Raw genomic sequence first — 10,998 nt, 5'->3', positions numbered from 1 at the left:
TGAATACCTGCTGGTTCCATCTTCATCTCCACCAGCAGAGGGTGAATACCTGCTGGTTCCACCTCCACCGTCATAGGAAGGACTGCTCCTGCCCTGCCTCACACCGCCCAAGGATGCCTGCCTCGCTTCGCCCAAGGATGCCTGCCTCGCTTTGCCCAAGGATGCCTGTTTCTCCGCATCGCCTGGGGCTGCCTGTTTCTCCGCATCGCCTGGGGCTGCCTGTTTCTCCGCATCGCCTGGGGCTGCCTGTTTCTCTGCATCGCCTGGGGCTGCCTGTTTCTCCGCATCGCCTGGGGCTGCCTGTTGCTCCGCATTGCCTGGAGAGCCACCAGTTACAGGGTACGAGGGAGAAGTGGAGCTCCCGCTGCCGCCTTCATGGCCAGGGGCTCCCCTCCCGAGTTCGTTTCCGGAGGGTCCACTGCTGCTGCCGTCGCCTACCAAGGATCCGCTGCTGCTGCCGTCGCCTCCTGAGGGTCCGCAACTGCTGCCGTCGCCTCCCAAGGGTCCTGCTTTGCCTGAGGTCGCTACCAGTCCTGCCATACGGCAGGAAATACTGTGGCTGAAGCCCCATGAAGGGGAGCTGCCGGCCACGGAAAAGGGGGGGGAGGTCAGGAGACCAGCTCCCCAAGCCGCACTTTCGCGGCAGGAAATACTGTGGCTGGAGCCCCATGAAGGGCAGCTGCCAGCCATGAAGAAGGGGGGGGGGGGGGGGGGTCAGGAGACCAGCTCCCCCCGCAGCAATTTCACTGCAGGAGAAAGGGTGGCCGGAACCCCATGGAGGGGAGCTGCCGGCCATAAAGAAGGGGGGGGGGCAGGTCTGGTGACCACCCCCAAAATTTTTTTGGCCAGAGGAGCCGGCCTGTGCGTGGGCCATCGGAACGCTACAGCTGTTTGGGTGGGAGGAGGACATCCCACCTTGGCCGCCACCTTTGGCCCGTTGCTGCCCCTATTCCTGGGCCGGGACTGCTAGCCGGGACTTTGGGGACTAAGGGGGGAGGTGGCCGAAAAGGCCATGTGTGCTGCGCACAAGGGGGGTTATGTGTGGCGGAGTGTCCCACCCCTATTTATTATTATTTGTATTTTTGTTTGCGGCGCGGATAAAAGCGCTGCGTCTTTTGTTATTGTTATTTATAATTTAAAACCCGAGAGGATGCATGGCAGATCAGCTACTGATTATTTAACTAGCTGACAGTCACGCATCCTTGCCAAATGCGTGCGGACATGTGGCCGAGGGGTAATAAGATAATTAACAGCTAGTTAACCCCTCAGCCAGAGTATAAGAACCTGCAGCTGTCCATGCTGCGGGGTTGTTGAGTGTACAGAGGAGAGTACGGGAGAGCACAGGAGAGCGAGCGAAAGAAAGAAAAACAATTGCTATATTTAAAAATATACTTGTTTCTGTTCATTTGGCCCTCGTGCCCTTTGTTTTGTGTTTTGTTTTGTTTAAATCTTTTCTTTTGTTTATTAATAAATACGCTGACTGCAGTTGCGTTCAGTTTCACCCGCCCATCCATTGTTTTGGTTCAGTTACTTCCTGGTCCGTGACGTCACCACACCTCACCACTGCAAGCCATCCTGCCACATGTGCGTTTGCCAAAACAGAGACTCAAAATTTGGGATTTACCATAGGAAATGAAAGGGTGAAACCCGTTGTCACCAAAATCCAATCTTTGGTGGACGTGGCAATCCCCAAAACCAAGGCTCAGGTGAGGTCTCTACTGGGGTTAGCCGGTTATTGTCTTAGATTCATCCCTGAGTATGCCACAGTGGTCTATCCCTTAGTTGACCTCGCCAGAAAGAGCGCTCCAAATTTGATTAAGTGGTCAGTAGAATGTCAGGGGGCGTTTGATACTATTAAGCAGAGACTCTGCCAGGCCCCCACTCTCATCACACCAGATTTCACCAAGAGATTCATCCTCCACACCGATGTGTCAGATGTTGGTTTGAGAGCGTTTTTGTCCCAAACAGTAGACGGATTAGAACACCCCATCATGTATCTCAGCAAAAAGATGCTCCCCCTGGAGCGCAACTACTAAATGGGCTACTCACTCTTTACGATACTACCTACTGGGACTTTCATTTGATCTTGGCACAGACCATGCCCCACTCAAGTGGTTAAACACAATTAAGGACAGCAATGCCCGGATAACTTGGTGGTGTCTGGCATTGCAGCCCTTCATGTATCACGTATGATATGATTTTCCCGTGAGGGGGGAGTAATGGGAAAGGTAGATTCAGCTGAGTGTTCCTTTGGCTCCACTCTGAGCGGTGGGATATGTCACAGAGACAGAATGATTATTGGTGATAAATCTCCCTCCTGACCTGTAAGGGTGCTGTGTAAATGGAACAGAGTGCCCTGTCGGCCATCTGGAAAAGGGGTAGAGCTACGGTACACCAAGTCATCGACCCAGAAGGGAAGCAATGTGGCAGCCGTGGATCGGATGAGCGGTTGCAATCGTTTACCAAGGGGGCATGATTGACAGTACTTAAGGGGACATAGCAAGGTGATCTGTTCCTTTGTGATGGTTAATGCTAACCCGGAAGGAGAACCGTGTTATAAATCTTGAGTGTTTTGTTTGTTTTGTCGTGTCTAAATTTATACTTGTTTGTTGTTATTGGATGACTAACACGATCCAGAGCTGTCACTACAGGTCTGCACAAACCCAGACAACACTGCACTTGTTTTACGATTAATTGTATTTGCATCACGAGAACTACAGCACTCTGGACTTGTGACCGTGTTTGTATATTGTGTGTGTATTAAGACTTTATTATTTCAGGACTGAACCCTGTGGTTTTACTGAGCAATACACATCGTTGTGTACTGCCAGTTAAAATTATTATTTACTGTTGTCAAGTGACTTTGGATTACAAAATAAACCATCATTTCACCAGTAACATTGTTGTTGTCATTCTCTTGAGCACTACATCACCTCTACACCTGTGTACTGCAAACCACTTTGCCACAAGCTTGTAAAGCAATATGTAAAGCATATTATACACACACACATTATATATATACAGACGTGCTCAAATTTGTTGGTACCCTTACAGCTCATTGAAATAATGCTTCATTCCTCCTGAAAAGTGATGAAATTAAAAGCTATTTTATCATGTATACTTACATGCCTTTGGTATGTCATAGAATAAAGCAAAGAAGCTGTGAAAAGACATGAATTATTGCTTATTCTACAAAGATATTCTAAAATGGCCTGGACACATTTGTTGGTACCCCTTAGAAAAGATAATAAATAATTGGATTATAGTGATATTTCAAACTAATTAGTTTCTTTAATTAGTATCACACATGTCTCCAATCTTGTAATCAGTCATTCAGCCTATTTAAATGGAGAAAAGTAGTCACTGTGCTGTTTGGTACCATTGTGTGCACCACACTGAACATGGACCAGAGAAAGCAAAGGAGAGAGTTGTCTGAGGAGATCAGAAAGAAAATAGACAAGCATGGTAAAGGTAAAGGCTACAAGACCATCTCCAAGCAGCTTGATGTTCCTGTGACAACAGTTGCAAATATTATTAAGAAGTTTAAGGTCCATGGAACTGTAGCCAACCTCCCTGGGCGCTGCCGCAAGAGGAAAATCGACCCCAGAGTGAACAGAAGGATAGTGCGAATGGTAGAAAAAGAACCAAGGATAACGGCCAAAGAGATACAAGCTGAACTCCGAGGTGAAGGTACATCAGTTTCTGATCGCACCATCCATCGCTTTTTGAGCGAAAGTGGGCTCCATGGAAGAAGACCCAGGAGGACTCCACTTTTGACAGAAAAACATAAAAAAGCCAGACTGGAATTTGCTAAAATGCATATTGACAAGCCACAATCCTTCTGGGAGAATGTCCTTTGGACAGATGAGTCAAAACTGGAGCTTTTTGGCAAGTCACATCAGCTCTATGTTCACAGATGAAAAAATGAAGCTTTCAAAGAAAAGAACACCATACCTACAGTGAAACATGGAGGAGGCTCGGTTATGTTTTGGGGCTGCTTTGCTGCGCCTGGCACAGAGTGCCTTGAATCTGTGCAGGCCACAATGAAATCTCAAGACTATCAAGGCATTCTGGAGTGAAACGTACTGCCCAGTGTCAGAAAGCTCTGTCTCAGTCGCAGGTCATGGGTCCTCCAACAGGATAATGACCCAAAACACACAGCTAAAAGCACCCAAGAATGGATAAGAACAAAACATTGGACTATTCTGAAGTGGCCTTCTATGAGTCCTGATCTGAATCCTATCGAACATCTATGGAAAGAGCTGAAACTTGCAGTCTGGAGAAGGCACCCATCAAACCTGAGACAGCTGGAGCAGTTTGTTCAGGAAGAGTGGGCCAAACTACCTGTTACCAGGTGCAGAAGTCTCATTGAGAGCTACAGAAAACGTTTGATTGCAGTGATTGCCTCTAAAGGTTGTGCAACAAAATATTAGGTTAGCGGTCCCATCATTTTTGTCCATGCCATTTTCATTTGTTTTCTTATTTACAATATTATGTTGAATAAAAAAGCAAAAGCAAAGTCTGATTTCTATTAAATATGGAATATACAATGGTGGATGCCAATTACTTTTGTCAGTTTCAAGTTATTTCAGAGAAAATTGTGCATTCTTCGTTTTTTGTGGAGGGGTACCAACAAATTTGAGCATGTCTATATATATATATATATATATATATATATATATATTAATTACCATTAGATATCGGAATTAAACCATATTTTACATACTTTTCATTCACGGTAAAGGTTATGTATTTAATCACATGCAGATCAATGTAATGTAAAGCATCCAGAGATGATAAAGAACAAAAGAAATACAAGTATCAACATTATGATTAAATACCAATAAAAAATGCAAAATATGTTTTTGTTTTTACTCTGTTGATGTTGATTCTTAATCACAAAACTGAATTGTCACGTTACTCGTTTACAATTACAGTGGGGGGTGAAATTTGCCATGACAGGGGGGCCCCCACTTGTAGATGCTGCAGCCCGGCGAGCAGATGGTAATTTGTGTTTGCTTCTCCGTCAGACATTGTTGAACTGCTTTCAGCACTCTTGTGCAGTTCTTCGGATGCCAGTCAAAGAAGCATTCATAGATGCAGCTATTTGATCCCATGTTTCTTTCACCTTATTTGCCCTGGGTTCTCAATTTTTTGTTCCATATATTATTATCAACCTCCTGCAAAAAGTCCTGTGGTGTGAACTGTTCCTTTTGTTGTCTGCGAATTGCCAAATTTCACTTCATGCTGCGATGGTGTCTCTTCCATGTTGGATACAAAAAGCACAGAGCTAGCGCTGCTTATTCTCAACTCGAAGTAGCTGAGCGTCCTTGTGCCAGCGAAAACAGCTTCTTAAAGGGAATGTTACTGACTCACGACTGGGCATCAGATTTCATCTCCCACTCGGCAGTGATTGGCGTAGCGCAAAGACATTGTGTTGGACTACACTTGTGCCAGGCACTAAAGTTGATCAAAATCACTCTCTTGGGACAGACCACTCCCTGCAGTGCTACCGGAATGATTTCTAGGTTCCCCTTGCAAAGGTCACTCTTGAAATCAAAACTTTAAAGGATGTGTTGCAGTAAGAATACCTCTGTTAAGAAAGGGGAACAAGACTAAAAGGCTAAAATATGCACAGGAACACGACACCAGGCAGAAGGATATCTACATCCTCAGATGGAAGGAAATGCAAATGGATGGAGACGCAGATGAATCACATTAGTTTACTGTAAAACTACGTCTAGTTGGTGCTTATCTTGGCGAGAGCCGAGTTCAAATCAGCATGAAGTTTTAACATCTACTCTCATGTAATGGAAATCATAATCTATTCCTTAAGGATATTATCTTCAAGTATTGCTCATCCTTGTTAGACAGCTTTTTAGGTCTTCCGGGCCTGGGTTTGTCAATTACAGATGATGTTTCTCTGTACTTGTTGATTATGCTTCAGACACCACACCTTGAAAATCAAGTGATGCGAGCTATTTCACTCAATGTTTTTCCTTCCTTATGCATAATGCATCAGAGTAGAAAAATGCAACATATCTAAGACTTTTGCACAACAGTGTATTTTTTTTTATGCCAGAAACACATTTGTATGGATGGTCCTGCCAGGACGACTCTCCAAGTGAAATATTCCATCTTAATGGAAAATGTTCCATTAATGTGCAAAATGTTATTGAATAGTCTTTTATTTACAGCTAAGCTCCTATTGCCGTTCTGCTTCAAACTCCACAAGCAGTGTATTACAGGTACACCAATTAAAATTCCATGAAAAAAGACAATAATCAAAACAAAAGTGGTTGAGTCATTAAAAAGCACATCCTACTGTTACAAATGTGACTAATAATTTCACATGTACCAAAATCGTGGTTCATCTGATTTACATATTCAGTATATAATGTGTACATAATTAGTCTCTGCCACCTGCATCATTCTCACAATTCAATTGCATTGATGTCAGAGTAAAGGGTGGCTTCAGTGAATGCCAGAATGTGCATTTACTAAAATAGCAGATCATATGCATTATGTAGGTATAAAAGACTTCGTTCAATCTGATATCTCTGTTACTGTTTATTCATGTAGAGAAAAATATTCGATCCTGGGGAATCTTTCAGTCACCTCTGACATCATCCTAGACAATATCGACCATATTGAAGTATTTTAATTATCTAAACCAGTGGTTCTCAATCTGTGGCTCCCTTCAGGTGGTCCATGAAAAGGTTACAATTATGTAAAGGAAGCGGTAGCATGGTTTATAGATCCCATTGCAAACCCAAAATTTGAGATCTTAAAAACTCAGCTACAGAAGCAGGAAGAAAATGCATACATGGAGAATATCTCCAAGTTAAAAAAAAGGTCTAAACTCTCCGTCATATATAGTTTGGGGTGTATTTATACGAGGGAGTTTTTGTGTATTGCGCTCACATGCACTCAACACAGCAGCTTGTAAAGTAAGGGATAACTCATGACAGGGTGTGCATTGTGTTCATTAACATACAGCTGTAGTTGGGTTGGAGGCAAGGAGGCTAACAATTTTGTTATGTTAGCCTCTGTGCTGGTCTCAATTGCTCCGTAAACAGTGCTGACATAAACCACAATGTTAGCCTTGTTAGTGACTAATAATTAAATGTCAATCATGTATCTTTGTTGATACAGAAAAGGAGGCAAAGACAAAGTTCACTATCCATGCATTACTACCGCTGACCTGGAGAAGCCAACAATACAAAAATACATTACTGGCATTTTTACATGCTTGATCACTAATAGGCTATCATTGCGGTTTATATCAGCACTGTTTACAGAGCGATTGAGATCAGCACGGAGGCCAACATAACAAAGTTGAGTACTCTTGACCAGCCGAATTACGCACTGAAGCATAGAATTATCGTAACAGACCATTTACATTTTCAAGACAAACTGTTTTTAAGTTAATTACCATTTCTTTATTTTTCATTAAATCAATAAAAACACCAGCTGCCCAAGAATATTAGTTTTCTTTGATTTCATGAAGTTGTTGACTCTATGTCTCTTGGTTTTGTGTCTTGTAATTCTATCCATTCTATTGTCAAGCCTCTGAAAAGATCACATGTGACGTAAGGAATGTCACTGATTTTTTAAAACTGTAATCACTGGTGTTTTCCTCTTGGGTTATTTACTGACTGACTTATTAGCCTCACTAAGTCAGTGAGGGTAAGTAATAATAAGTTTATATGTTTTAGATAAGATTTAGATCATTAAATAGACACCATTGAGTTTGTTTGTGATTCTTCAAAAAACAGATACAGAATCTATTACATATGAGTTTAGCTGAACTCACATACTGAGATCCCTCACCCTTAACTGTTGTGATTAAGATTTAGCTGTAAGAAATAACAGCTGCTTATTCCCTTATCCATTATTTTATGGGCTGCTTTGCAACATCTCAGAATTCATAACTGCAGTTTGAAGTATGAAGTCATCATTAGAGTGGCTTCAGAAGATAGAGAAAGAAAGATTGCATTAACTTTACTGGATACAAAACTTAATAAGCAAACATGTTTCCTATTAAAGGTTATGATGAGTATTTAAGTCTTTATCTCAGAGCTAATGGTTTAGTCAAATAATGTCATTAATATATAAACATGTAATTCAGAAATGAGGACTATGGGCCTCATCTTCCAAATTGTTCAGCAGTTTGCATGGTTTACTTTGGATTGAAGATAAATCCAGGGCAAGACACTCACCTGTCAAGGAATTAGGGAAATACATTAGCTAAATCTTCGTGGGGTGCATAATGAAATTGATTCGAGTGAAAAAGACAACCAATTCTTCATAAAAATAATTTATTTTAACAAATTATTTCCATTCTTATTTTTTTATTTTAGCTTTTCTCGTCAGATATTTTTTTAGAAAACAAAAAGCACAAACAGAATCTCAACGCATTTCGACAAAGAGTCTTAATCATTAGTAGACTAGTAGTCAGCCAAACAGAATCTAGAATTTACGCCAATTGTTTCTACCCATTTAATAATGGATCATAGTCACTGATTCATTGGGATTGATTTACTAATCTTTTTCTTTGATTAGATACAGGTTAAGAAAAGTAAAAAAAAATATATAACACACAAATTTAGGGCCTGGTTAATTTAGTTTAAGGGCATGGTTTGAAGTGTTTAAAAGGTACTTTCACACCTAGTTTGTTTGACCCTGTGATGTGAATTGAAGTGCAGGTATGTTTGCTCAGAGTTTTATGTGAAACCTCTGAGAACCACATAATCACACCAGGATGCGCATCAACCCAAGTGAACTGAGATCACTTGAAATGGTGGTCTCGGTTTGCTTGGAAGGGGACTCGTTACGTTTGCTACTTTGCTCCGTTTCAACTTTTTGCAATTTGAAACAAAACGTATTCAAGTTCACTTGGAAACGCACCGCTCCAAACAGCAAAGCAAATCATGGACGTGACGTACTTCAGCAAGCACCAAGGAAAGTGTCTCCCCACTGTGTCACAAACACAACATAGGGCTTGTCAAAACACAATACAATGACACACATGCACTGACAAGAACACCATGATGTCTGTCCTGTATCGTGGTAAAGTGGTTATGCAGGGTGCACGAGACAATCAGAAGTCGAGCTTTAAAATGCCAGAAAGTGTTTTTTTTTTTTGTTTTTTTTTTAAATTAGAGGCCTTCAGTGGAGTAACAAAACAAACAATACAGAAAAATAAATCAACAAAAACACATTTTCAATATTCAATGCAAGTAAAAAAAAATACAAAAGAAACTTTTAAACAAAAATACCTGGCTGTAACACAGATCTCCTAACACAGAGCTACTCACAAAGTCAGTATAAGCAGAGCAGAGTAGAGCACACCTCTCTCTCCTTATTTCTCTCTCTTTAAATGAACCAAAACCCAGGTACTTATACCTGTTTTCATTAGCTCCTCCCCTGGACTGATCCAATACAATATAAATTGTTATTGAATTACATTTAAATATACATCGCGCCTTGTGATTGCTCACGTCCCATCCCTTATAAAAATAAAACTTTTAACAAGTGAATGTGTTTTAAAGGAATCATGGAATAAAGCGGGACTGTTTCTTAAGAACGCAACGAAAACAATAATATTGTATACTGTGTTTTATTTAAATGCATATGAATTGTTTTACATTTGCAATTGCATAAAGTATATTCATAAAGTACTGACTTCCCTGTGGGGTTGTAGGTAGCCGCGGGTGGATTCCAGGATAGAAAAAAAGAAAGACAAACAGAAACAAAGTTATGTTAAAGCGGTGCTGAATGCTCAGTGCGTGTTTCCCTGTGAAGGTGCATATTCGCAGGGAAGTGCGTAGTTTGTTATTCAGTGACCTAAATTGTCTAAACAAGTAAAACTAAATTTTAAAATGGAGATTAAAAGAAAATCCTTACTAGTTTGTTTGTTTGTAAATGGCGTTTGTTAGCATCAGTGTGGGGCATGGGCGGCGCCATGTTTGTGTGAGTCGAGCAGTACAATGAGGCACCATGTTTGTGAGGGGCAGATGATACCTTGTTTCTACCGTAAAGTCTGCTTGCAACGCGCAAGCCAAATTAAAGGATACCAGTGTGTAACTAAAGGGCAGACCATGCCAGGATTAAAGTGAGGGGTGTTGTGATTATATATTTATATTAAAATAATTCTAGGTGGAATTAAAATAAAACCTATTGATTTTATATAACTTGGTGATATAGTTATATAATAGTAGTTAATTATATGTAAATGGGTTTTAAAGTTAATAAAGTTAGGTTTTTGGTTTCTTCTAAGGGGAGGAGTGATTTCAGCCTGTGTATAAAAGGGAGGCTGTGCTAGAGTAATGAAGAGAAGGGTTTAGAGAGATGGGTGCTGCATGAGTGTCCAGGCTAGAGAGAGCAATATATCTCTTTGCTGTTTTACTGATAAAAACAGTATCATCATCCAGCATTAAGGAGTTTTTTAATTTTTATTTTGTAAAAAAAGTTATTTGTTTTCTTTGAAAATTTGCTTTGATATGCTTTTGTTCAGTTCAGTTCTTGGACCATTCTATGGAACGAATCTTCTGTTGTCCGTGTGCTTCCCTGCAATACCATCTTTGGCCACTTGGCACATCCTATTTGGCCTTAACATACAAACATGCTCAAATATATACATTGGTTTTACCCTTCATGCAAGTATAAACATCAACAATAAAATCAAACAACAATACCCGGTTACCCCACAGACTAATTAGGTGCGCCCCCGGCTACAACAGAGCATTACATCAGCGTGCACGCCTCCCAACGTGGCCACCCCCATAGTCCCATCGGCTTGCAGCTTCACCACAGTGAGAAAGGTAAGATAAAATATTACAAGCATTTTATTACAATGGCTTAACAAACAATTTCAGAGTGCTTACTTTAACTAACATGCTGACAACATTGACATGCCATTGTAAGGAATATGTGCACCTATTTCTTACAATACACACAAATAGTTACCGTGGCTCAAAACTCAGGCGCAAAGTA

This window comes from Acipenser ruthenus, chromosome 2 (genome assembly GCF_902713425.1).
Source record: "Acipenser ruthenus chromosome 2, fAciRut3.2 maternal haplotype, whole genome shotgun sequence".
Taxonomy (NCBI): domain Eukaryota; kingdom Metazoa; phylum Chordata; class Actinopteri; order Acipenseriformes; family Acipenseridae; genus Acipenser; species Acipenser ruthenus.
This window is presented reverse-complemented; position numbering follows the sequence as displayed.